This window comes from Myxocyprinus asiaticus, chromosome 40, assembly GCF_019703515.2.
Source record: "Myxocyprinus asiaticus isolate MX2 ecotype Aquarium Trade chromosome 40, UBuf_Myxa_2, whole genome shotgun sequence".
In the NCBI taxonomy this organism is placed as follows: Eukaryota; Metazoa; Chordata; class Actinopteri; order Cypriniformes; family Catostomidae; genus Myxocyprinus; species Myxocyprinus asiaticus.
Genome location: NC_059383.1, coordinates 40436054 through 40463545, shown reverse-complemented (window position 1 = coordinate 40463545; position 27492 = coordinate 40436054). Strand labels below are relative to the sequence as shown.

Sequence of the window (27492 nt, the reverse complement as noted above, 5' to 3'; positions counted from 1 at the left end):
CTTGGACAGCTCAGTGTGTATTGACGCTGACTATCACCCCTGGAGTCGTGAGTTCGAATCCAGGGCGTGCTGAGTGACTCCAGCCAGGTCTCCTAAGCAACCAAATTGTCCTGGTTGCTAGGGAGGGTAGAGTCACATGGGGTAACCTCCTCGTGGTCGTGATTAGTGGTTCTCGCTCTCAATGGGGCGTGTGGTAAGTTGTGTGTGGATCGTGGAGAGTAGCATGAGCCTCCACATGCTGTGAGTCTCCGCAGTGTCATGCACAACGAGTCACGTGATAAGATGCGCGGATTGACGTCTCAGAAGTGGACGCAACTGAGACTTGTCCTCCGCCACCCGGATTGAGGTGAGTAACCGCGCCACCACGAGGACCTACTAAGTAGTGGGAATTGGCATTCCAAATTGGGAGAAAAGGGGATAAAAAAAAAAGAAAAAAGGAAAAAAGAAAAACAGACAGCATTTTCTACAAAATATTTATTAAAAAATATCAAGTGGTATAACCATCAAGTAAAAGGTATTAAAATACTTTCCTTGCACCTTGAATAAATAAAGTTCATAAAGTCATTCATTAAATAAAGTTGTCAAACATATGTTTCAAGGTGACATTGTTTTTTTACATATATCATTAATTTATAATTCAAGAATATCAAGAAGTTTTCTCATGGTTGCACCAAATGACCTGAACAAAATTTGCCTTTTCATAAAGAAATTCAAAATATTAATATTTAAAGATATGACAAAATAATGATTTGTATTTAAAACTTCACACACAGTCATGTAGGTCTAAAGAGGTCTTTTCTGTTCTATGATTTTTGTCACATGACAACAATTGCTGCCTACATTTTGGTTACACCACATTACTTTGGTTTAGTGGACAAACGTTTTTCCAAATATTAATCATATTTTATTTTTTAAGAAATATAATAGATTATTGTGCACTACTCATGCCAACATTTCTTTTTACAATAATTTCAGCTTTTAATGAGACTTTTTTCCCCTCTTTCCAGACGGTTACACCACATGACATTTTTTTAATTTAAGCCCCCCAAAAAATATCAAAATGACTTTAAACTTATATATAAACTGTATATATAAATAGCAAATATTTTGGCTAATTGTTTCATGACTACAGCTATTGAGCTATAATTATCTAGAGGTAATTCTTTAATGTTATTTTAACTTGTGTGATTAAAAATAGGTTGTGATCTCGAGGAATCAAGACAGAAAAATAATCATTTACAGCCTCTGTGGGATTCAGTATGTTTGGAAATCTGTTTTGATGCTGCTATGAACTTTGTCCCTTCAAAATCTGCACACTGTTAGGAAACGGTTCATGTCTCAAAGTCATTAGTGTTGCATATTTCCGCGCAAGATTTTGAAAGTCACTGGACATGAGAATGGACTTGCAGCTCATTCTCTATCTTTTTTCCACACATTTCATGGATTTCAGTGCAGAAAAGTGTATGCTGCACATGCACGAATCTTAGAAGGAACACTGTTGCTTGTGTCCACAAAACAAGAATATTTATAGGAACTACCCAACCAGCTTCACAAGGGGCTCTAAAAATTTGAAGCATGCCTGAACTTCCCTGTTTCAGAGCTCAGAAACATCTGCAGCCGAGGGGCAAGAGCGATGAAGACACGTGAATGAGTGATCGACTGAACGAGATAGAAAACACTGGAACAAAGAGAGCGGAGGGGCTGGTAAGGATCAGTGCATACCAGTCTGACCCGGACACCTGCAAGACCTTCAATCCCGGAACTGCACAGACTCCAAAGTCGACTGATGTCTGTTAATCACCAACCGACTGAACGACAGCAGCTGCCCTTCTCAAACACTCTCTCTCACTCTACATAAACCAGCGCTAAGCTGATTACAAGTACAGGGGGCTCATCCTGAACCGCTGGTCCACACAACAGAGAGAAAGACAGATAGGTGGAAAGAGAGAGAAAGAGAGACAGGTCGAATGGTGTTGGAAATGGAGATTACATTTGCGTTCCAGCAGTAACATCTTATCAGCTCTCATGAACCTTCGAAAACAAATAATATCGCACTGATTTTCTCCCCAATTTGGAATTCCCAATGCACTCTAAGTCCTCGTGGTGGCGTAGTAATCCGGATGGCGGAGGACGAATCTCAGTCGCGCATCTTATCACGTGGCTTGTTGAGCGCTTTACCGCGAAGATGTAGCACGTGTGGAGTCTTCACAGTATTCTGCGCAGCATCCACGCACAACTCACCGTGCGCCCCCAGCGAGAGCGAACCACATTATAGTGACCACGAGGAGGTTACCCCATGTGACTCTACCCTCCCTAGCAACCGGACCAATTTGGTTGCTTAGGAGACCTGGCTGGAGTCACTCAGCACACCCTGGATTCAAACTCACGACTCCAGGTGTGATAGTCAGCGTCAATACTCACTGAGATACCCAGGCCCTCAATTGAGACAATTTTGAGCAAATTAATCGAGTGTTGAAGGCAGATGAACAATTACGCACTTTCAAACCAAACAGAAAAATACGATTATTGGTTATTGTGCATTCAGTGATTCAGTGAGCGATTAGCCCGTTACTGAATAAAGAGGAATTCATAGTTCTGTTTTATTTAAGTATTAACTCTGGGCTGGGCGATAAACGATAACAATATTTATCAGGAAAAACAACTCAATAGCGATGAGTCTTCTGAGTATTTTTTTAATATTTAGCCTATTTTGCGTCACGTCTGCTAACGTTTTGACTTCTTAATGTCACCATTTTATTTGAATGTTTTTTTTGTCCTTTTTTCTTTTCCCCTTCTGTTAAAATCGACTAAAATAATAACATTTATTAAGATAAATGGACTTAAACTAAAAATCAAGAAAATCAAGAAAGACAAAAGCGGATTGATACTTCTTATATTTTAGGCTAAATATAATAAACAAATATAATTTACTTACAGGACTTGTGCTGGTGTGAACTTTGCTACAGAGTGAGAAAGAGCTCAATTTCAAACACTCAATTATTTCTTTCTTGTTTTATGGGAAAGAAAATGCATTTCAGTGTATGAAGACTGTATGCACATGGGGCACATCTTATTTTGTGATTTGATTATCTTAACCCATTGTAATGTACGGCGCTATTATCATCCATTCACCTTTTCTTTTTTTTTGTTTCTATTAAAGAGACGTTTTGGGCAGACCATTAATTCTAAGAGGGGTAGTTTTATGTTTGAAGTATGTTGTATATTTGCCTACAGTGAGTAAGGGACTGTCTGAAAAGTCCAACCACCGCACTAAAACGTCTGTGGTTGAAATGTGGTCGAAGTAGGGGGTCACAGCCCGCCGGGGCCCCCACGTAGCGCCAACACTGCTTTATTTCCTCAAACTCTGTCTGCAACGTATTTCATTCAAACGTCTGGTCTTTCCACGGCCAGATGATACAGGAACTGAAGTTCTTTCACTTCACGTATGTTCTCATGGGATGGAAGGGAATCTTTAGTGTGTGGTTTTGAAGCATCTGAGCATGTGTGCTGATCTCAGTGGAGCTCGTTATATAACCATATAAAGCTCATTATGTAAAACACACGACACTGCAGGAAAAGACGATCGACAGATTTTGGCTTACAATGTCACTGCAAGAGTCAGTTAGGAGTAACATTTCAGAACATACAGTGACATACAGATTTCTGCACCATGAGGATCCCAGAACATCTCTCCACAACACTGAAGAGTGTGTGTGACACTGAAACTATCAGCTGAAGGGTTCAGAAGCCTCAGAGTGCTTGACTCATCATGTCACGTGTCTGTGAAATGTCTTCATGATGAGGGTGGAGAGGCTCGTTTGGGGTATCAGAAGAACCTGCTCTGAACTGCTCCTGCCCTCCTTAAGACTACTGACGGTCCAGAGCTGTGCTGTTTGAGACACAAGGAACCGTTTTCTCTTCATGACAACTGATCTGAGACACTGAGATCATGTATTTGTTCCACCCTGCCTTGTGAATGTTTTTTCAGTAAAAACAAGAAAACGTAATTAAAGATAATTAGAAAATAAAAAGATAAAAAAGACACACAAAAATACTAAATATCATAGCATAATTCATGTGAAAAACAGTCCTTCAAAGACATTTTTGCAGTTCAAAACAACAGAATAGAACTCACATTATACACGCATGTACTGTATCTGATAAAACATTCCAAATTCATACTATTCATACTGTATTTTGGGAAATCCATGGAAATTTCAACCACATCATGGAAAATACGCCCATTTAAAGAGCATCTATTATGGTTCTTAAACGTGCCTAATTTTGTTTTAAAGGTCTCATACAATAGATTTACATGCATCCAAGAACCATTTTAAACACTTTAATTTGCTCATAATTTAAATTGCAGCATTACCTTTTATTCCCAGTGTCCAAAACAACTCGTTCAATGATCCGTTCTAAAGGATTCATTCTAAACTCCTCCTTTCAGAGAGCCTACTCTGCTCTGATTGGTCAGATGTCCCAGTCTGTTGTGATTGGTCTACCGCTTAGTGTAGTGTTTGAGGGCGGGTCAAAGCTGTTCGTGAGCAGCCAATGAAGACCAGAGGCGGGTTTTTTGTTACCAAATTACGTAGGTAAGTACAGGAAGTAAGTCTGGAATTACTAATGACTCGTTTCAGGTGTTCAGAATCGGTTCTTTCTTTTGGGAGTCAATAACTGCATATTTCGTGCACTTTGATTTTTGAAACTTTGCAGACTTTTTTTACATTCACAGACAGCTATATAACACACTACATGAAAGGTAATATTTGAAAAACCATAATAGGTGCCCTTTAAATTCTTTAGTGTAACGGATAATGACATCCAGACCACTAGAGGGCGCCGCTTGCTCACACAGCCCTGACTTAAGCGCTGAAATCCATACTACACTTTAAAACACAGCCTTTCAAGGTTTAGTGATCGTGCAAGACCATATTGCAATTTTAATCTTAAAGAGCCTATATTATGCTAATTTACAGGTTCATAATTTTATTTTGGGGGTCTACTAGAATAGGTTTACATGCTTCAATGTTCACAAAACACATTGTTTTTCTCATACTGCACATTTCTTTTACCCCCTCTCTTCATCCTCTGGCTCAAACGCTCTGAATTAGCTCCTGTCTCTTTAAAGCCCCCTTTCCGAAAAGCCCAGTCTGCTCCGATTGGTCAGCTGGCCTAGTCTGTTGTGATTGGTCAACTGCGTAGAGCATGTGTCGGAAATGTTACACCCCTTACCATAACCGAGTTTCAGCTCCCGAGTCTCCCCGAGCAGCTCTATAAACATTACTGTAACTAAAGTAACAATGGCATCGATTTTGCCGTACCAGCTCTAGCCCAAGTCCAATATTGAAAGTTTAGATGAACAAGCTGATCGACCCCAAACACCTTCGCAAGCATGACTTGAGCAGGACGTTTCACAGTGGTAAGTTTTAATTAGCTCTCTTACATTTCAGATGTGATGTTATAACGGTGTAATTTCTCTAAATCACGGTAACAACTGTATGTCCATCAACAGCCTGAAGTGTGGCAACTGTGCCAGAATGCCCAGCGAACTTGAAAACATCTGCCGCAATGAAATACGAAAAGGTAGTATAATAAATTACTACATTATGTAGCTAACTACGTGGAAACACCAACAATAGCACAAACCTAACATTATATGTAATGGTGTAAAGCATAACTGCTTATTTGCTAATTACGTTAATATTTTGACTAACGTTGCATGTGTTGGAGAATATTACCAAAGTTATCCTGATTAAAATTGAGGTACTTTGACATGTTCCCTGTTAAAAGACAAATGTGTTTTGATTCGTTACTTTAGCAAATTTTCTGAGATTACAGACGTAAAATTACCGTTTGTAAAAATAAATCCATCTTCACATTGATCACTATTCATGATAGTAAGAACGACAAACAATGTGCATAATTCTACACAACTGTAGGTAAAAGTGGGCCCGCAGCTGATTAGCAAAACTATTTCAACACAATAACATTAGCTAGCAGGTTAGCAGAGGTCTACAGCTGTGCACTGGGTGTACACCGGACCTACAACACAAAACTCTGCATATGAACTCTCAGTAGCAGATAAATCCACAAATAATCAAGCATACTTACAGGTTGTGATCCTGAAGTGCCAGATTGTCCCAACAAAGTCTTGAAAATCCAGCATTGAACTCTGCACGGTTCAGGAAGCAGTCCTCAGTAAAATGATGGGAACACAACAAAAGGTTGTGGTTGTACTGTTTAGGAATAGTGGTAAAAATAAATTCTAACTACTGATACTTCAATTCGTCTGCCTTTGGAAGTCCAAACAAACAGGTTTTGCTTTCGCAGTGAAGAAAACAGCGTCTTCTCGGCATGGCGACAACCCAACTCATCCTGGCCTCGGCTATAACTACGTTTGTTTGAGGGTGGGCCAAAGTAGCCATTAGGCGGGCATTATGCAAATGTGTTACATAGTGACGTAGGACTACAAACAGCCCGTTTCTTGTAGTTCTTGAGCAGTGTTGTCTGTGGGACAGAGAAACTCCCTTTGGCGTGGTCTTTGTGCTTTGTAACTTTGCAGACCTTTTACATGCACAAACAGCAATATTACACACTAAACAACAGGTACAATCCCAAAAAGCATAATACAGCTTCTTTAACTCAATCAATCATGCAGCCTTAATGGATACCATACCAATGTCTCATTAGTCAAAGTGAGTCAAAGTCTTTTAGATGGTTTCCTTCGTAATGTATTGTTAAGTGCCACTTTCACAACAATCATGTCTGTAATGACGGTTTGTCCTCATTGATGCAAGAATGAGAAAGAATACAAGGAGTGCCAACCCTTCTACATATAGTGGCTATCATTATTTTTGGATTGTGCATTTGAATTCACAGATTTTACACAAAGTGTGTTACTAAGAAATGTAAATAAACCTTCTAAGTAAATAAAAATTCTAAGGTTTTTCATATCGGCATTTCATGCTTATAACTGCTATGCCGATGGTTTTAATTTGGTCCACATTTGGGTGATAAATATCGGTGGCCATTACATAGCTGCATCCCCATAATATACAGATTTTTAAAAATAATTTTGATTCAGACTGATTTGCAAATGAATCATTAAGAGTGATTTGCGCGCCTCAAAAGACTCAAAAGAATGATTCACTGACAAGTCGGGCAACACTTTGGATTGCGAGCGAGTTTTACTCTATACAAGAGCAATATCTAGCACATGAAATATTTTAGAACAGTAAAATATATAATTCTCTCTATCTCTATTTACTACAGAAATTTCCATGACTTTTGAGACTAATTTCCATAACTTTCCCAGGCCTGGAAAACACAATTTTAAAATTCCCAGATATACCCAGGTTTTCCATGACCATGAGAACCCTGTTTAAAGATAACTTCAGTATTGGTAGTGTTGATGAAAAAATAGCAGTTGAACAGTATAGTATGAACCCTATTGTTAAATTTTGTTTTTATTAATATTTTTATAATGTACCAAGAGAGAGTTTTCCCTGTATAATTTACAGCATTAGCTAATAAAGAATCATTCATATGTAAGCAAAATGAACATTATACCTGAACTGCACCCAAATGAATCAGAACTGAATCAAATTGTATTGAAATTGGAACCGAATCAAGAGCTTGTGGATCAGAATTTAAGCAAATTAGGAAATCTGTATCGATACCGGGCCCCCGATTGTGGTATTTGATTAAGCAGACTGTGCTTGTCTTATTGTTGTGAATTAGTTGGAGATCAGCTCAAATTTATGACCACATTTAATGTGTTTTAGCCAGTTAAGCTGGAGAGCTCTCGTATCATCTGACACCTCATCATGGGTCTGCTTGACAAATGTCTCATGGCGACCAGCAGACAGTTTCCCGAAGTGCACTTCCTGAAGTGTGAAGCTTTGAGTTATTTTGGGTTGAATTGGGAATGGTGCCCTTGGAGAACACACAAAGGTTATGCAAGCAACCAAAATAACCCTTGCTGTGCTTCACACTGATCGCTGTGGCCTTCTACAAAACTACCCAGCAGATTCTTCTAGGGATGTAAAACACGACGTATTTTCAAACCTGAGGATTCTTCAATCTTTACTACTTTTTTTTTTGGGGGGGGGGGGATTTTTTTCCCCTTTTTCTCCCAATTTGGAATGCCCAATTCCCAATGCACTCTAAGTCCTGGTGGTTGCATAGTGATTTGCCTCAGTCAGTTGCCCAGTTGCCTCCGCGTCTGAGACAGTCAACCTTATCATATCACGTGGCTTGTTGAGCGCGTTGCCACGGAGACATAGCGCGCGTGGAGGCTTCACGCCATCCACCGCGGCATCCGCGCTCACTTCACCATGCGCCCCACCGAGAACAAACCACATTATAGCGACCACGAGGAGGTTACCCCATGTGACTCTACCCTCCCTAACCGGGCCAATTTGGTTGCTTAGGATACCTGGCTGGAGTCACTCAGCACGCCCTGGGATTCGAACTAGCGAACTAGCAAACTCCAGGGGTGGTAGCCAGCGTATTTTACCACTGAGCTACCCAGGCCCCTTCAATCTTTACTCTTGACTTTTCTGTTCGATATCACAGAAATGCTTCCAGTTCTTCCAAGTCTTTTTAAAGCAATTGCACTGGTGATGTCACACCACACTTGAGATCACAAGAGACCAAAGAAAAGGAAATGCTCTTAATGCTCAGTTTCATTTGTCTCGCTCAAGAGCAAAACAACCCATAACCCTTATCGATCTCAAATACATGTTCTCCATTACAACAGTGACCTCTAGTTTCTCAAAGCTCCCTCAAATGAGGAAGTCCGAGATGATAAAATATCTTAGCTCAATCACTGGTGCAGAAAGAGAAACTGATCCATCAGTTAAACCCCTCAAACAGAAAGGAAAGCACCTAAACTAGTTCCTGTTCTCACGAGTTTCCTGCTAAACTGGATTCAACTCATGTAAGTGAGGAAAAGACTCGTTCCAACCAACATCAAGTTACAGTAGTTGCTTCCTGGAGAAAAACAAGACTCAATTTTGTGTCGCTACGTCACTTTTCCAAAAACATGAAGTACATTTTAAAGACCCTATGAAATCAGAATTGGAGTTTTGTAGCTTTTTGCTTCATGTAAAATTTTAGATCATCTTTTTTAGCATACATACATGGTCTTTCTCTTTCAGGGGCATTTTATTTACACTTCAGGTTTTACTAGGAAATACATCAACACAGGAAAGGAAATATGATGGCCAAACCATTCCATTTTCAGTCTTTAACTGCTAATATTAAACTCAGTTTCATGTAAACAAAGAAATATAATAAACTCAAACTTAAATCTCTAAACCTGAAATCTAATCTCTGAGCATGCCTCTTCGTACGCCCCAATTTTATTAACCAAACACACACCAAAAATCAGTTTTCAAACAGTTTCGATAATGATATATGACACAGCATCTCTTTAAAAAGTGACAAACATTTTGGATCATCTCACAAACAGGTCGTATACGAATCACAGACCCTGCTCACATAAAATTCACTGTTTCCTAACATTCATATCAACAGACACAAGATCTTCTAGAGCGATGTGCTCATAATCTTCTTCCTCCATCCAAATCATTGACTTTTATGTTTCAAAGAAAATCCCTTCCAGGAAGCATATGGCAGCAGAAATAGGTCAGCCATTAACAAACCAACATGAAGCTTCTCTCAGACCAATCCAACACAAGATTTAAGAGCCCACTAACCTCTTCTGCAGAAGTCTAATTCATCATTCTTCTTGGTGTGTTATTCATGTCACACGTAAAACTGCAGAACATCTCATGTGTGGGTTTATCTAGCATGGACGATGGTTGAATTATAAACAGAAAAGTTGTAGCATGTTTTGCACTGCTTGGATTTAGCAAAAGATCATGTCAGAATGTGTATGGTAGAACAATCCCCAAATGCAATATCAAAAACCGTCAATATAGGCCAAGTCTGGGGGGGCCTGGGTAGCTCAGTGAGTATTGACGCTGACTACCACCGCTGGAATCGCGAGTGACTCCAGCCAGGTCTCCCAAGCAACCAAATTGGCCCGGTTGCTAGGGAGGGTAGAGTCACATGGGGTAACCTCCTCGTGGTCGCTATAATGTGGTTCTCGCTCTCAGTGGGGCGCGTGGTGAGTTGTGCGTGGATTCTGCGGAGAATAGCGTGAAGCCTCCACACGCGCTACGTCTCCGCGGTAACGCGCTCAACAAGCCACGTGATAAGATGCGTGGATTGACGGTCTCAGACGCGGAGGTAACTGAGATTCGTCTTCCACCACCCGGATTGAGGCGAGTCACTACGCCACCACGAGGACTTAGAGCGCATTGGGAATTGGGCATTCCAAATTGGGGAGAAAAGAGAAAAAATAAATTAAAAAATTTTATTTCCACACATTCATTCATTCTGTATCAGGGATTGTTAGAATCTCAAATCAAACATAGGTTATTTATTATCGCTGAGTGTTTCAAATGATAAACAACATATTCAACAGACAACGAAATCTGAGAAAATACGACAACAGCTGAATGAAAACGACAACTGGCTACACTCCGCTCACATGGCACTTTAAAATAGAAAATTTGTATGTAGAATTCCAAGGGGTTGCGTAAGTTCTGTGGGCTGCGCCACGATATTTCGAGGGAAGCATATTTTAATTGTGCATGTGATGCATCCTGTGCTAACCTGTCACCGGAGCTCGCATATTGATGGGAAGCCCGGCTGACACACGTGCACCTGCGTGCACTAGAAGATAGACGAGAGCACATCACTTGCACGCAAGGGCGTACCCAGGAATTTACTTTTGGATGGGCCTCAAAAATGGATGGGCCAAGTTTTCGCCCCAATTTTTGTTTACCAAATTTTCCTTAACAACAGAGAACACTTCAAACAGTTCTTTCATACTTTCAGAAATCAGAATGTTTTATACACACATACAGTGCTGTGAAAAAGTATTTGCCCCCTTCCTGATTTTTTCTGTTTTTGTGTATTTTTCATACTAAATTGTTTTAGATCTTCAAACGAGATATAAAATAAAAAAAAGGCAACCTGAGTAAACACAAAATACAGTTTTCAAATATATATATATATATATATATATATATATATATATATATATATATATATTTTATTATTATTATTTTTTTTATCCCCTAGTAGGTCCTCGTGGTGGCGTGGTTACTCACTTAAATCCGGGTGGCGGAGGACAAGTCTCAGTTGCCTCCGCTTCTGAGACCGTCAATCCGCGCATCTTATCACGTGACTCATTGTGCATGATACCGCGGAGACTCACAGCATGTGGAGGCTCATGCTACTCTCCGTGATCCACGCACGGGGAGAAAATAAACAAAATAAAAAAATAAAAAATATAGGCCAAGTTTGTGCACTAAAAAAACAATTTTAATTTCATATCAAAATTCCACTGAACTGAATAATCGTTAAAAAATAAACTTTTATAAAATAAAGTTTTATTCATTTGATGTTGTTAAAAATTACACTATTCAATTTGAAATTGAAATGCATAAATAAAAAAAAATAGGCTAATTTTTTTAATTTTTTGAGCATGTTTGATTCAACAGAAAAGCAACTCTTAGGGCCATATTTTAAAGAGCGCTAGCACTAAGCATTGCGATATGCTTTAACTCATGTGGGCAAAGTCAGTGGGCATGGCCATGAAGTTTTGGTATTTTCATGCAAGTATGCACTCAGTCTAGGAACAAGTAAGTTTGGCAAAATTGTGCACGCAGGGCACTAATTGTCTGAGTCAAGTACAATTTAATTCGGGGGTTCATCTCCAGTTATTGAACCATCTGCGTCCAATTCTAAATTCCATTTCAGGTCAAGCAACGTTGATATAAATAAAGATGGCACATTCATATGAAGTTGGTGATGTAAGTGGACTGTATGCAATGAATTAGAAAAATAGAAATACAAACTTAAGTTCTTTTGTGCGTCAAAATCCTTGTTGAATGTCAGGCGTATTTCTAGTGACGTGCTCCTGGAAAATGTAATTCTCGGCAGGATTTGGATGTAGCCTACGCACTGTTAAATGACTTCAAATTTATTGCCCCCAAAGGGCAATTACTTACGCTACAGTGGCACAAAACATAACATGCAATACTTAATAAAAGACACAGTAATGAAGAAATAAAAACAAAAACATTGTGAAACCTACAACCTCTTCCTTTCAGAATTAAGCAAGGGAATGGCTGAAGGAACAAATGAATTAGAAATTATAGAGAATGCAAGTATTATTATTCCTTTTCATCTACTGCACACAAACTGTTAATAAATGGCTAGTATTAACAGTGATTGTTTTGGTCTTTCAGGTAAGATTGTGGATTTTTGCACGCATTTCACTTCTACCGATCGATTTTGCTTTAAAAATTAAATTTACTGAAACACGAAAAAACGAAACCAAAATGATTTCTAAATTTTGATTTCATGTTTTGCTTTGCTTGAAAAAGTGTCTTTGGTATATCTAGTAAAAGTCACTCATTGGCCGTTTAGCTTGTTGCAACAAAACTCAACTACTCAAGAAGATAACGGATTGAGAGGAGAGAAGAATGCAAACGTCATGAAACCGACAACATGAACAACACGATTCAATATCTTAATCAAGTCTCATCCAGAGACCACTGAACGCCACATCTGACGTGTGTTATCGTCAAACGTCTCTAAGAGAGAGGAACACTCAGCAGATGATGTCTGTTGTTCAGACTGCAGTGGAGTCACCTCACTCGACTGCTCCTCACTGAATTATCTCCTGCATCAGCGCTGGCGAGACACACACGACTCCATTTCACACGTGTCACTGAAACCACTGACACCCGACATCCACCATTTTGCGCTCCTCAAGAACGCTGCCAGATCTCTCCGTCTCCACAAAGTCCACTGGACACTTTACAAGAGCACAACACCACAGACTTCTCCATTTCAGGAAATAAAATCTAAACTGTTTCTCACAGGCAAAAGAAGACGTTTGACGAAGTCTCCTACTTCTCAGATGTTTCTCCTGAGAAAAAGACTCCACTCCACATCTCCACAAGGGATCTCAACAATGTCTCAAACTGTGCTCAGAAATCTGCCATCATAATCTCAATATGAACTCAAACGTTTCTCATCAGATTCAAGCAAATGATCTGAGCTTTGCTTTCCTCCTCATTCATTTTATAGCTCAATGCTCTTAATGTCAGAAATCTAATTTGTGTGTTTTTACTTCTCCTAAAGAATTTTAGGAGAAACATCTGAGAAAAAGTTGAAATACGAGAACTCCATTACGTCTCGAGAGCTATGAAAAGTCATGGTTGATCTGGTGATCAGACGTCTGATCAGGTTAGAAAATGCATTTCTTTATCTACAGAATAATTTTTACTACCTTGCTGCACAACGACACAAAATAACTTCAACCATTATGTGATTAAATTCAGAACAGGCACAAATCCATGATCAAGATCATGTTTGAAATCATTGTGCTGGTAATGCAACTTGAGTCGTCAATATATGTGAACTGCTGTATCAAATGCCTTATAACTAAATATAACTAAACTCTTCAGACAAATCATTTCAGCTGTGCATTATTTAAAAAGCTGTGGTGAAACATAATATTTTATTTATATTGAGACTAACTGCAGGCTTTAGGGGTGACAGTGTTTAATCTAACGATGATGGATGAAACTGTTGAAGATTTTCCACCCAACACGGTAGCAGTTTCCAAAAGCACCTTAAACATCTGATCGCTAAAGAAACATGTTTTACTGTATAAGACCTGTGGGTGAATATACTTAAATCTAAAACATGTTCCACACACTTTGTGATCTTTGGGAGTCTGTCGTTAAAGCAATAACTCACCCAAAAAATAAAAATTCCTTTGCTGTTCTAAACCTGTATGACTTACTTTTACCATAAAATTATCCTAACCATAGCATTAGAATAGTGAAAATGACTAATGCACTATATTAAAAGTCTTATGAAGTAATTTGATAGCTTTATATGAGTTACAGACCCAAATTTAAGTGGTTATTCACTGAAAATCCTGCCCTCCGATGTACCTCTAAAATCGTATTTGTATTCCCACAAGGGGCCTGGATAGCTCAGCGAGTATTGACGCTGACTACCACACCTGGAGTCGCGAGTTTGAATCCAGGGTGTGCTGAGTGGCACCATCCAGGTCTCCTAAGCAACCAAATTGGCCCGGTTGCTAGGGAGGGTAGAGTCACCTGGGGTAACTTCCTCGTGGTTGCTATAATGTGGTTCTCGCTCTCAGTGGGGTGCGTGGTGAGTTGTGCGTGGATGCTGCGGAGAACAGCATGAAGCCTCCATATGCGCTATGTCTCCGCGGTAACGTGCTCAACAAGCCACGTGATGAGATATGTGGATTGACGGTCTCAGACGCGGAGGCAACTGAGATTCATCCTCCACCACTCGGATTGAGGCGAGTCACTACGCCACCACGAGGACTTAGAGCGCATTGGGAATTGGGCATTCCAAATTGGGCAGAAAAGATGAAACAAATTAATAAATAATTGTATTTCCACACATTCATTCATTCTGTATCAGGGATTGTTAGAATCTCAAATCAAACATAGGTTATTTATTATCGCTGAGTGATTCAAATGATAAACAATATATTCATAAGACAACAAAATCGGAGAAAATACGACAACAGCTGAATGAAAACGACAACTGGCTACACTCCGCTCACATGGCACTTTAAAATAGAAAATTCGTATGTAGAATTCCAAGGGGTTGCGTAAGTTCTGTGGGCTGCGCCACGATATTTCGAGGGAAGCATATTTTAATTGTGCATGTGATGCATCCTGTGCTAACCTGTCACCGGAGCTCGCATATTGATGGGAAGCCCGGCTGACGCACGTGCACCTGCGTGCACTAGAAGATAGACGAGAGCACATCACTTGCACGCAAGGGCGTATCCAGGAATTTACTTTTGGGTGGGCCTCAAAAATGGATGGGCCAAGTTTTCGCCCCAATTTTTTTCTTTTTACCAAATTTTCCTTAACAACAGAGAACACTTCAAACAGTTCTTTCATACTTTCAGAAATCAGAATGTTTTATACACACATACAGTGCTGTGAAAAATTATTTGCCCCCTTCCTGATTTCTTCTGTTTTTGTGTATTTTTCATACTAAATTGTTTTAGATCTACAAACAAGATATAACATAAAACAAAGACAACCTGAGTAAACACAAAATACAGTTTTCAAATATATATATATATACACACACACACACACACACACACACAAGTCTCAGTTGCCTCCGCTTCTGAGATCGTCAATCCGCGCATCTTATCATGTGACTCGTTGTGCATGACACCGCGGAGACTCACAGCATGTGGAGGCTCATGCTACTCTCCACAATCCACACACAACTTACCACACGCCCCATTGAGAGCGAGAACCACTAATCATGACCACGAGGAGGTTACCCCATGTGACTCTACCCTCCCTAGCAACCGGCCCAATTTAGTTGCTTAGTTGCCTGGCTGGAGTCACTCAGTACACCCCGGATTTGAACTCATGACTCCAGGTGTGGTAGTCAGCGTCAATACACGCTGAGCTACCAAGACCCCCTCAAATATATATTTTTTTATTAGTTATCCAACACCTATATCACCCATGTGAAAAACGAACTGCCCCCTTAAACTTAATAGCTGGTTTTGCCACCTTTAGCAGCAACAACTGCAACCAAACGCTTCTGATATCTGGAGATCAGTCTTTCACAACGCTGTGGGGGAATTTTGGCCCACTCTTCTTTGCAGAACTGCTTTAGTTCAGACACATTGGAGGATTTTCGAGCATGAACTGCCCATTTAAGGTCCTGCCACAGCATCTCAATCGGGTTCAAGTCAGGACTTTGACTAGGCCACTCCAAAACTTTAATTTAGCTTCTTTTGAGCCATTCAGAGGTGGACTTACTCCTATGTGGATCATTGTCTTGCTGCATAATCCAGTTGTGCTTGAGCTTCAACTCACGGACTGATGACCGGACGTTCTCCTTTAGGATTTTCTGGTAGAGAGCAGAATTCATGTTTCCATCAGTTAAGTCGCCCTGAAGCAGCAAAGCATCCCCAAGAGTAAGAATCTTTTACATTTAATTCTTTTGAACCTATCAGAAAGATTCAAAATGCAGTCTAAATTATTCATTTTGCGAATCATGAATCTGAATCAAAATCACAAGCGCGCACCAGATAACGTGTGTTCCATCCACTCCGCTGGGGAAGACAAGAAACTGCTCATGTAAGTTTAAATCAGTTTTTTGATGAATTAATTTGACATGTTTTGGCTTAAACATTATGAAAGCTGTGAAAGAATGATGAAGTTATGTGCTGTATGAAAAGTCGATCAAATATGTGTTTGGGCTACCTTTTATATTTAATGACATATCGGTATGACATGATGTGTATAAATAATTACTAGTGCTCATGAGCATTTCTAACAATATTTATTTTATAAACTAGAGTGTTCTGGGTGATTGCTAAAGTGTTCTCTTTGCTTTTAGCACATTGATACTATACAGCATGTTGTTATTAGGGTATTCTGGGTGGTTGCTAAGGTACACTATTTCAGTTAAGATGTGATTTAGGCTAAACTGTATTCAATCCTCCTGGGAAGTTCATACTTAAAAGGGCAGAAGTCGTAATTGTGATGTAACGAGCGTTCAAGTGATCTTAGTTGTACAGAATGGGCCTGTTTTGCAATTTTTTATCTTTTTCACTTTCACCAATGCAGCGACATTATTTTCATCATTCTTGTGTTGCCCACATTTGGTGGGCAGTGCTATTTTGTTGCACAAGCCTGTCACCTCATAGCCTATAAACTACAACCCCAATGCTGAAAAAGTTGGGACAGTATAAAACATGCTAATTAAAACAAAAAGGAGTGATTTGATTTGTAAATTATATTCACCCCTTGCTATATTGAAAGCACTACAACTACACATTATATGATGTTTTTCCTTGTGAATTTCATTGTTTTTTGAAAATGTACAGTGATTTTAAATCAGATGATTGCAACACGCTCCAAATAAGTTGGGACAGTTGAGTGTTTTCCACTGTGAAACATCACCATTTCTTCTAATAACACTTATTAAGCATTTGGGCACTGAAGACACAAGTTTAAGTTTAGAAAATGGAATTATTCCCCATTCATCCATTATGTAGGTCTTCAGCTGCACAATTGTACGGGGTCTTCGATGCCATATGGTGTGCTTCATAATGCACCACACACTCAATTGGAGATGGTCAGGACTGTGGGTACGCCAATCTAGCACCCGCACTCTCTGCACAGCCATGCACTTGTAATCCGGGCAGTATGTGGTTTGAAGTTGTCCTGCTGGAAAATACAGGGACTTCCCTGGAATAGACGGTGCTGGATGGCAGTATATGCTGCTCCAAAATGTGTACATATCTGTCTGCATTCATGGTGTTCTCATAGATGTGCGAGTTACCCATGCCATGGGCACTGACACACCCCTGGCCCATACAGACACTGGCTTTTGGACCTGACGCTAATAACAGCTTGGATGGTCCTTTTCCTCTTTGGCCCGATAGCTCAAAGGCTTTAGTTTTTGAAAAACATTTGAAATGTGGACTCTTCAGACACAGTTCCCCTGTTCTACTTTCCATCTAAGATGAGAACGAGCTCAGAGAAGTCAGCAGCGCTTCTGGACAGTGATGATGTACGGCTTCTCCTTTACATAGTAAAGTCTTAACTTGCATCTGTGGATGCGGCAGCGAGTGGTAACAAAGGTTTAATAAAGTAATCCCAAGCCCATGTTTATGTTATCCATTACAGATGAATGATGTTTTTGCCCTTTACGCACCAAGATTTGACCATATTCCTTGAATCTTTTAACTATATTGTGCACTGTAGAGGGTGAAATGCCCAAAATCCTTCCAATTTGTCTTTGGGGAACATTGTTCTCAAAGTGCTGGATTATTTGCTGAAGTCTCGAATGATCCTTGATCTTGAAGGACTAGGCTGTTTTTGGAGGCTCCTTATATACTATGACACGATTGCCTCACCTGTTTACATCACCTGTTTCACATCGCCTTTTTATTTCAACTCGTCAAATTGTTATTAGTCTTAAATTGCCCGTCTCAACTCTTTGAGCGTGTTGCAATCATCTGATTTAAAATCACTGTACATTTTCAAAAAACAATGAAATTCACAAGGTAAAACATCATATAATGTGTAGTTGTAGTGCTTTCAATATAGCAAAGGGTGAATATAATTTACAAATCACTCATCTTTGTTTTTATTAGCATTTTTCATACTGTCCCAACTTAATCAATAGCACAAAAAATGCATTCAATCTAAACTGTACAGTCACCAATTTTCTTTATTCTTAGCATTTTTCTTAAATTGACATGCCCCCATCTCAGAAAATCGGCATTCAAAGAAAATCTCACTAGATTTATGACTTTGTGGTGCTGTTCATTTGCGCCAATTTCATAAATACGATCATTCTTATGTGACTTGAACGCACTATTAAAGGGATAGTTCACCCAAAAATGAAAATCCTCTCATCATTTACTCACCCTCATGCCATCCCAGATATGTATGACTTTCTTTCTTCTGCAGAACACAGATGAAGATGTAAGGCAGCAAGATGTCCAGTGAAAATGAGTTACAATTTAGTTTATTCTCACCCTAAACTGACTGGATCACTTCAGAAGACATTGATTTAACCACTGGGGTCTTATGTTTTACATTAAGTTGCCTTTATGTGCTTTTTGGAGCTTCAAAGTCCTGGCGACCATTCAATCTTCATTTGTGTTCTGCAGAAGAATACAAAGCTAAAGGCCAAAAGTGCACAAGGGATGCATGTTATATAAAGAAGGTATGAGAAAAATCACAAAACATGTAACCAAATGCTACAATTTACTTGATAATATCTCAATATGTTAAATAACCATAATCTTAATTAATACTTTATTATTACAACTGTAATACAATAATACATATACAGAACAACCACTTTTAGTGTTTGAATCAATCATATCTCTCACTAAACACCTTATTTTATTCAGTTGGCATGTAGGAGCTGATAACAGTTCGCTTAATAATCTCATTCCAGATCTGGATAATTGTTGCAATATCATAGAGGATACATTTCCTCCTCTAGGATATTGCATTATATTAGTTTTATACAGTATGCTAACTTAATAGCCAAAATACTTGGACATTCGTGAATGGGAATGAACGTGAAATAGGAATGTGTTTCAGTCACAATGCACACTATGTAGTTTAGAGATGATTTAGAGACATTTAGAATATTACAAATGGCTATTTCTATTTAAATAAATGTATTCTTAAAATGTTTCTGTTTGTCCAAGAATCCTCTTGCAGCAATGCAGGTCTTTGGTATTTAGAAGCTGCTAGTTTAGGACCTGTGAGGAGTCTGTTTCTCAAACTAGAGACTGTGATTTACTTGTCTTTTTGTTGTGCATCTTGGCATCCACATCCCTCTCTATGCTGGTTAGAGATTCTTTTTTCAAAACAGTAATGCATGAATAGCCTTCATCTCTCTAAAACAATAGACTTCAGGAGAAAATAGAATTTCTGGAGAAATGTGTTTCTTTTTGCCTATTTTTAAAACCAAAATTTGACTTGCAAGTCTAAAGCAGCTTTTAAGAACTCAATACCTCAGCAAATGGGGAAAAACCCACTGTATTGTGATTTCCGCATGGCAGCGCAACCATTTTTAATTGTTCTAATAATAAGAACATTTTCTTGAGTACCAAATTAGCACTTTAGAATGCTTTTGTAAGGAATAGGTGACACAGTATACGTTTGCCATCACAGGTAAAGAACAAATTGAATAAATACTGCTTAAAACAATTATTTCAAACTGTAATAATAATTTTCAATGAGTAATTTTGACAGTATTTTTGATCAATTTAATGCATCCTTGGTGAAAGGAAGCATCAGTTTCTTTCAAGAACAAAAATGTCTTTGTGTTCTAAAAATGGAAGCGTATATACTACTATAAAGTAACTTAATAACTACTTATTTACTCTTACTTGAGTCATAATATTTCTCAGTACTTCTACTTGTACTCAAGTGAATTATTTCTTCAGTAGCAGTACTTTTACTTAAGTACAAAAAATCAGTACTCTTTCCACCACATCACAATACTCTATGCAGACCCCGGATTTGTTCCATCCGGACCGCGAGACATTGTGACGACGGTTGCCCCATCTCACCGTTTCTACACTTTAGGTTAGCAGTGCAACAAAACAACGGAGATGTGTACACGGCAAGTGCACGGATCTTTCAGCGCTATATCCTTGAATATTTTTCATTCTGTTATGAGCTGTTTAGTTCATTATTTAATTTCAGTTTTTAAAGTTTGTGTTCAAAAGAAATGCTGCTAGGAGCTCCCTCCACTTAAAAATGTTGATGTTGTTTTCAAGTATTTTTCAAAATGTTCTGTTTTGCATTATTTCATTAAACACATTTTTATAGGCATTTAAAGGACGTTTTGTTTTGGAGTTTGTGTTAGTGTAAATTTAGTTTTGTAAATGTATATCGGCCCCAAATATCATTATCGGTCTCCTTGATTACTAGTGATCATTATCGGCCCCACAGCGGTCAAACCCTAATTAAAACTATAGCTCTATCATCTTCTGTGCCATCTGGAAAGAGAAGATCTTAGAGTTACAGTGTGTACACGGGTCTCTGGAGGGGTGGAGGATCTTAAACGTCTCAAAACATCATTCCACATCTAGAAGAAACTTCTGTTTAAAGGAATGTTCCGGGTTCAGTAGTTAAGCTCAATCGACAGGATTTTGTGGCATAATGTTCCTGTGAGACACGTACAATGGGGTCCATTTTTGGAGGGTTTAAAGGCAGAAATGTGAAGATTAAACATCCTACAGAGAGGAGGTGCACACTCTGACACACTGGTGTCAGGAGCACAACCTCTCCCTCAATGTCAGTAAGACAAATGAGCTTGTGGTGGACTTCAGGAGAAGAGATAGAGAACACAGTCCCATCACCATCAATGGAGCACCAGTGGAGAGAGTCAGCAGCTTCAAGTTCCTGGGTGTCCACATCACTGAGGAACTCACATGGTCCATCCACACTGAAGTCGTTGTGAAGAAGGCTCATCAGCGCCTCTTCTTCCTGAGACGGCTGAGGAAGTTTGGAATGAACCGCCACATCCTCACATGGTTCTACACCTGCACTGTAGAGAGCATCCTGACTGGCTGCATCTCCGCCTGGTACGGCAACAGCACCACCCACAACCGCAAAGCACTGCAAAGGGTGGTGCGAACTGCCAGACACATCATCGGAGGTGAGCTTCCCTCCCTCCAGGACATATATACCAGGCGGTGTGTGAAAAAAGCTCGAAGGATCATCAGAGACTCCAGCCACCCGAGCCATGGGCTGTTCTCACTGCTATCATCAGGTAGGCGGTATCGCAGCATCAGGACCCGCACCAGCCGACTCCATGATAGCTTCTTCCCCCAAGCAATCAGACTTCTGAACTCTTGTTCTCCCACGATCAAAATACATCAGCACTGCACTTTATTACTCTTAATCTTATATCTCACACCAGACTGTCATAAATAATATTATTATTATTATATTATGTTCTCTCTTAACAAATGACTATCAACCGACAGCCTGAATGTCAATACAGTACTATACTGTACATTCTATATATATATATATATATATATATATACTTTTTTATATATTTTTATTTTTAATTTTTATTGAATAATGTGTATCTATATAGTGTGTATTGTATACTGTACAGTGTATGTTATTATTTGTATACTGTTGAGTGTAATTATGTGTATAACAGATGTTTAAATTGTGTTGTGTTAATTTGATGTTATTGTAAATTGGTATATGTCTCATCACTGTCACGACTGCTATGTTGATCGGAACTGCACCCAAGAATTTCACACACCATTGCACTTGTGTATATGGCTGTGTGACAATAAAGTGATTTGATTTGATTTGATTATAATTTTAGAAAATCACATTCATTCTTCTGTTAAAACTTGTGTATTATTTGAGCAGTAAATTTGTTTAAATAGTCATTTTTACAGTCTTTTAGGGTTTTTTGACAATGTTTTCATGGCACCGAAGTTGTAATATTGTCTCTATCTTTCCACAGATGTGGTTAGTAAGTGATTTAATCACAGTAAAATCATGTTAACACACATATTGTTTATGTCTTGTGTCTATACTTTTGAAACAGTGAGTATTTTAATGTTTACAGATTATTGACCCCATTGACTTCCATTGTAAGTGTCTCACTGGAACACACATTTGTGCTTTTATTAAAGAAAAGTTTAAATAAATGTTTGTGGTAATGAACATTATGCCACACATGCTGTCGATTGAGCTTCACTTGTATTGAACCTAAATTATTTCTTAAAAGGTCAATGATGTAACTTTCCTTTTGTTTTTGTGCAGATCTATTGTTACTCAAAAACACATTAAAAATGCAATTCACACAAAAATTACATGAACAAGTTTTTTACTGAGTTCAAATTCATTTTGATCTTTTTCTTTTTTTTTTTAGGCTTAAAGTAAAAAATGTAAAAAAAGAAAAAAAGAAATGTTGGCAGAGGAAGATTTTTTTTAAATAAGCATTTAAACTCTTTATATATTATGAAAAGCTTATTTTAAAAACTTTTGTCCATTTAATCACATGGTGTAACCAATATGCAGGAAGCCATTCTGTTGTCATGAGACAAAATACATATATATATATATATACACATATACACACACACACACACTACCGGTCAAATGTTTTGAAACACTAGACTGAAATGTTTCTCATGATCTTAAAAATCTTTTGATCTGAAGGCATGTGCTTAAATGTTTGAAATTAGTTTTGTAGACAAAAATATAACTGTGCACATATTAATTTATTTCATTATAAAACTAAAATGTAATAAAAAAATTAAAAAAAAGTTTTTGAAATTGATGACTTGGACCAAATAATAAAGAAAAGCAGCCAATAAGTGTCCAACATAGATGGGAACTCCTTCAATACTGTTTAAAAAGCATCCCAGGGTGATACCTCAAGAAGTTGGTTGAGAAAATGTCAAGAGCACATGTCTGCAAATTCTAGACAAATGGTGACTACTTTGAAGATGCTAAAATATAACACAGTTTTGATTTATTTTGGATTTTGTTTAGTCACAACATAATTCCCATAGTTACATTTATGTTATTCCATAGTTTTAATGACTTTACTATTATTCTAAAATGTCAAAAAACAAATAAAAATAAATAAATTATAATAAAGAATGAGTAAGTGTTTCAAAACTTTTGACCGGTAGTGTGTGTGTATATATATATATATATATATATATTTATACACACACACACACACACACACACACACACACACACACACACACACACAAACATACATACGTATATACAGTGCTGTGAAAAAGTATTTGATTTCTTCTGTTTCTGTGTATATCTCATACTAAATTGTTAAAAAAATTCAAACAAAATGTAACATAAAACAAAGGCAATCTGAGTAAACACAAAATACAGTTTTTAAATGATAATGTTATTTATTAAAGCAAAAACGATATCCAACACCAACTGGGCCTGTGTGAAAAAGTATCTGCCCCCTCAGTTACTAAATCCCCAAATCTATGAAACGGCATTCATAATGGGGTTCAGCTGGACTAGACACACACAGACCTGATTACTGCCAGCACTGTTCAATCAAATCAACATCTAAATAGAACATTTTCAGCAGCATGAAGTTGGCTAAAAGGTCTCACCCAGCAGCACACTATGCCAAGGTCGAAATTCCAGAAATGATCAGGAAAAAGGTGATTGAAATACATCAGTCTGGGAAGGGTTACAAAGCTATTTCAAAGGCTCGGTGATTCCAAAGAACCACAATGAGAGCCATTATCTCCAAATGGAGAAAACTTGACACAGTAGTGAACCTTCCCAGAAGTGGCCGTCCTGCCAAAATTCCTCCAAGAGCACAGCGATGACTCGTCCAGGAAGTCACAAAAAAAGCCAAGGACAACATCCAAGGAACTGCAGGCCTCTCTCGCATCAATAAAGGTCACTGTTCATGACTCCACTATCAGAAAGACACTGGCCAAAAATGCCATCCATGGAAGAGTGGTGAGGCGAAAACCACTGCTAACCCAGAAGAACATTAAGGCTCGTCTGGATTTTGCCAAAACACACCTTGATGATCCTCAAAACTTTTGGGAGATTGTTCTGTGGACTGATGAGTCGAAAGTGGAACTGTTTGGAAGACAGGAGTCCCGTTACATCTAGTGTAAATCAAACACAGAATTCCACAAAAAGAACATCGTACCTACGGTCAAGCATGGTGGTGGTAGTGTGATGGTGTGGGGATGCTTTGCTGCTTCAGGGCGACTTGCAGTAATTGAGGGGAACATGAATTCTGCTCTCGACCAGAAAATCCTAAAGGAGAACGTCCGGTCATCAGTCCGTGAGTTGAAGCTCAAGCGCAACTGGATTATGCAGCAAGACAATGATCCAGAGCATAGGAGTAAGTCCACCTCTGAATGGCTCAAAAGAAGCAAAATTAAAGTTTTGGAGTGGCCTAGTCAAAGTCCTGACTTGAACCCGATTGAGATGCTGTGGCAGGACCTTAAATGGGCAGTTAATGCTCGAAAACTCTCTAATGTGACTGAACTAAAGCAGGTCTGCAAAGAAGAGTGGGCCAAAATTCCCCCACAGCGTTGTGAAAGACTGATCTCCAGATATCAGAAGCGTTTGGTTGCAGTTGTTGCTGCTAAAGGTGTCACAACCAGCTATTAAGTTTAAGGGGGCAGATAGTTTTTCTCATGGGTGATATAGGTGTTGGATAACTTTTTTGCTTCAATAAAAATATATATTTGAAAACTGTATTTTGTGTTTACTCAGGTTGCCTTTGTGTTATGTTATAACTTGTTTGAAGATCTAAAACAATTTAGTATGAAAAATACACAAAAATAGAAGAAATCAGGAAGCAAATACTTTTTCACATCACTGTATAATATATATATATATATATAAAAAACAGAGGATGCCTATAGATCCTCATGCCTGTGAGAGGTATTTAAAAAATATCAGACATTTTAACATCATAGATAAAACGTCTTTATATTTGTAAAAATAATATAAATACTTTGAAGTATATGTTAGAAAACTTTTTTGAAATGAATGATTACGTTGTGTACACATGTGCAATGTGGATGCAATGAAAGTACAGTATTTTAATACCTTTTTATAGGTATTTTATAGGTAAATTTATTTATTTAAAAAATGTATAAAACCAGCATGGACACAAAGATTACATTTCTACAAACTTGACATGTTTGTTTTAAGCTAGACTACTTTAAACTTTTAAAAACCACTTAAGAACAAAAAAAAGATTTGTCATTTTTATCACCTCGGGACAACCGTATTTGTAAATGTCCCTGAAACACAAATGAAAATCTGCAGACTTATAGAAAACACATTATCAACCCCATTAGTAAATAATGCATGAGCAAAACTACATTTTCAAAATAGACTTGTAGCTGGAACATTATCAGAACAGCTAGGAAGGCCTTTACAATGGTTGCCACTAAAACTTTCTTTCAACCTCTTTAAAGCACCACCACAAAAACTTTTAAAGCTAAAAACAATGACCAATGACCAGTCTATCATCCAGACCCCTATATGAACAAAGACGTTCATAACATGTCACTGTGTTCGTCAAACACAGAGAAACACATGAGGAGATGGCTTTCATTTTATGGAGAAAAAAAATGCAATGAAACGGAGTCGTAACATTCTGACTATCATCTCCTTTTGTGTTCCACAAAAGAAAGAAAGTCATCCAGGTATGGAATGACATGAGGGTGAGTAAAAAGACTGTTTTTGGGTGAACTATCCCTTTAACATCAACAGTGTCCCACAGTAAAGAGTTTAACAGACAGACTTTCAAAGCTCTTATCTATAAATAGCAACACAACATGCCAGTGTTCAGGGAACAACATCTGCAAATTTTCCTTCTCCAATGAATTCCAGTTTTCTACACGTGTCCTTGTGCGGTTGACAGGTTCTGATTGGTTTCTGTGGGCTGTTGTTGTTTAAATTCACCGTCACGGAGACTCAACCGCGCTCTTCCAGTTACACGTTAGAAAGACGAGTGATCTATTAATAATAACTCACCAGCGAGAGCTTCCTTCCTTCCAACTTCTTCAATATTTAATGACACTTGGACACTGGCACCTTCTAGTTGAGCGGGACCAGAGCGAGCGGATCTGCCCGACAACGTGGCTGCTGTTCGCTGTCAAAGGAGGCCTTGTCCTGCCTCAGCGCCCGAACCGTCTAAAGAACGCTCAATGTTTCCACACACATCTGCAGCGCTTCAGGAACTCATGAAGACTCGTTTCAGAAGGACAAACACTGATCTGTGCTGACGTCCAGAGCTACAGTGCTAAACAAAACCCAAATGTGATGACTGGCCATTCTGATCATGTTTTGAAGAACATACTGAAAGCTACACAAGCTACTTACAATAAAACTTGCCTAAACACGAAAAGACAGTAGGCTGCAAGCTTAGCATGCAATCAAATTCTTAAGACGACTTCAAAAATAAACATGAACGCATCCAAGGCCGAGGCACAATGGCTTTTCAGTACAAAATCTGAGCATAATACTTCACAAGAGATGGCAATGGAAAAATAACTAACATGAAAATGGCTACACTCAATTGTCTAATTAGTTTTAAAACCATTATCTGTTCCAGAACGAGATAGAAACAAAGTACACATCAAAATATGAGCAGGAACAGCTCACCCAAACATCTGTTACCCTCATGCCATTCCAGACTTCTACAATTTCTTCGTTTTTTTTTTTTATTTTTCTCCCCAATTTGGAATGCCCAATTCCCAATGCGCTCTAAGTCCTCATGGTGGCGTAGTGACTCGCCTCAATCCGGGTGGCGGAGGATGAATCTCAGTTGCCTCCGCGTCTGAGACCATCAGTCCACGCATCTTATCACGTGACTTGTTGAGCGTGTTACCGCGGAGACGTAGCGCATGTGGAGCCTTCACGCTATTCTCCAAGGCATCCACGCACAACTCACCACATGCCCCACCGAGAGCGAATCACATTATAGCGACCACGAGGAGGTTACCCCATGTGACTCTACCATCCCTAGCAACCGGGCCAATTTGGTTGCTTAGGAAGCCTGACTGCAGTCACTCATCACACCCTGAACTCCTACAGTTTCTTTCGTGAAACAAAAAACGAGACATTTAGCTGAATGTTCAAGCTGCTTTTTCCAACCAAAGTGAATAATTGGGGCTGTCAATCTCCAAACACCCATTCATTTTCACAATAAGGATTTCATACAATCCTTCATAAGAGTTGTGCACCATGAACAAAACCAACCAGCTCCGAAGTGAAGCACAACATTACAAACTTCGATTTGAATCAGAAAAAGACA

The 27492-nt window shown here is 38.7% G+C and overlaps 1 protein-coding gene across 9 annotated transcripts in view; it reads right to left on the bottom strand.

The window, feature by feature from the left end:
• The window catches only part of LOC127430808 (zinc finger protein 462-like), a 77198-nt gene that overhangs the window by 35290 nt on the left and 14416 nt on the right, over window positions 1-27492 (bottom strand). Inside the window, exon 1 of one of the 9 annotated variants that reach the window (XM_051680889.1) lies at window positions 6115-6213. The exons of the other annotated variants lie outside the window; for them this stretch is intronic. The gene's annotated coding sequence lies outside the window, so the exon portion shown is untranslated. Of the gene's footprint in view, window positions 1-6114; window positions 6214-27492 lie in introns of those variants that run through there. 9 annotated transcript variants of the gene reach the window in all.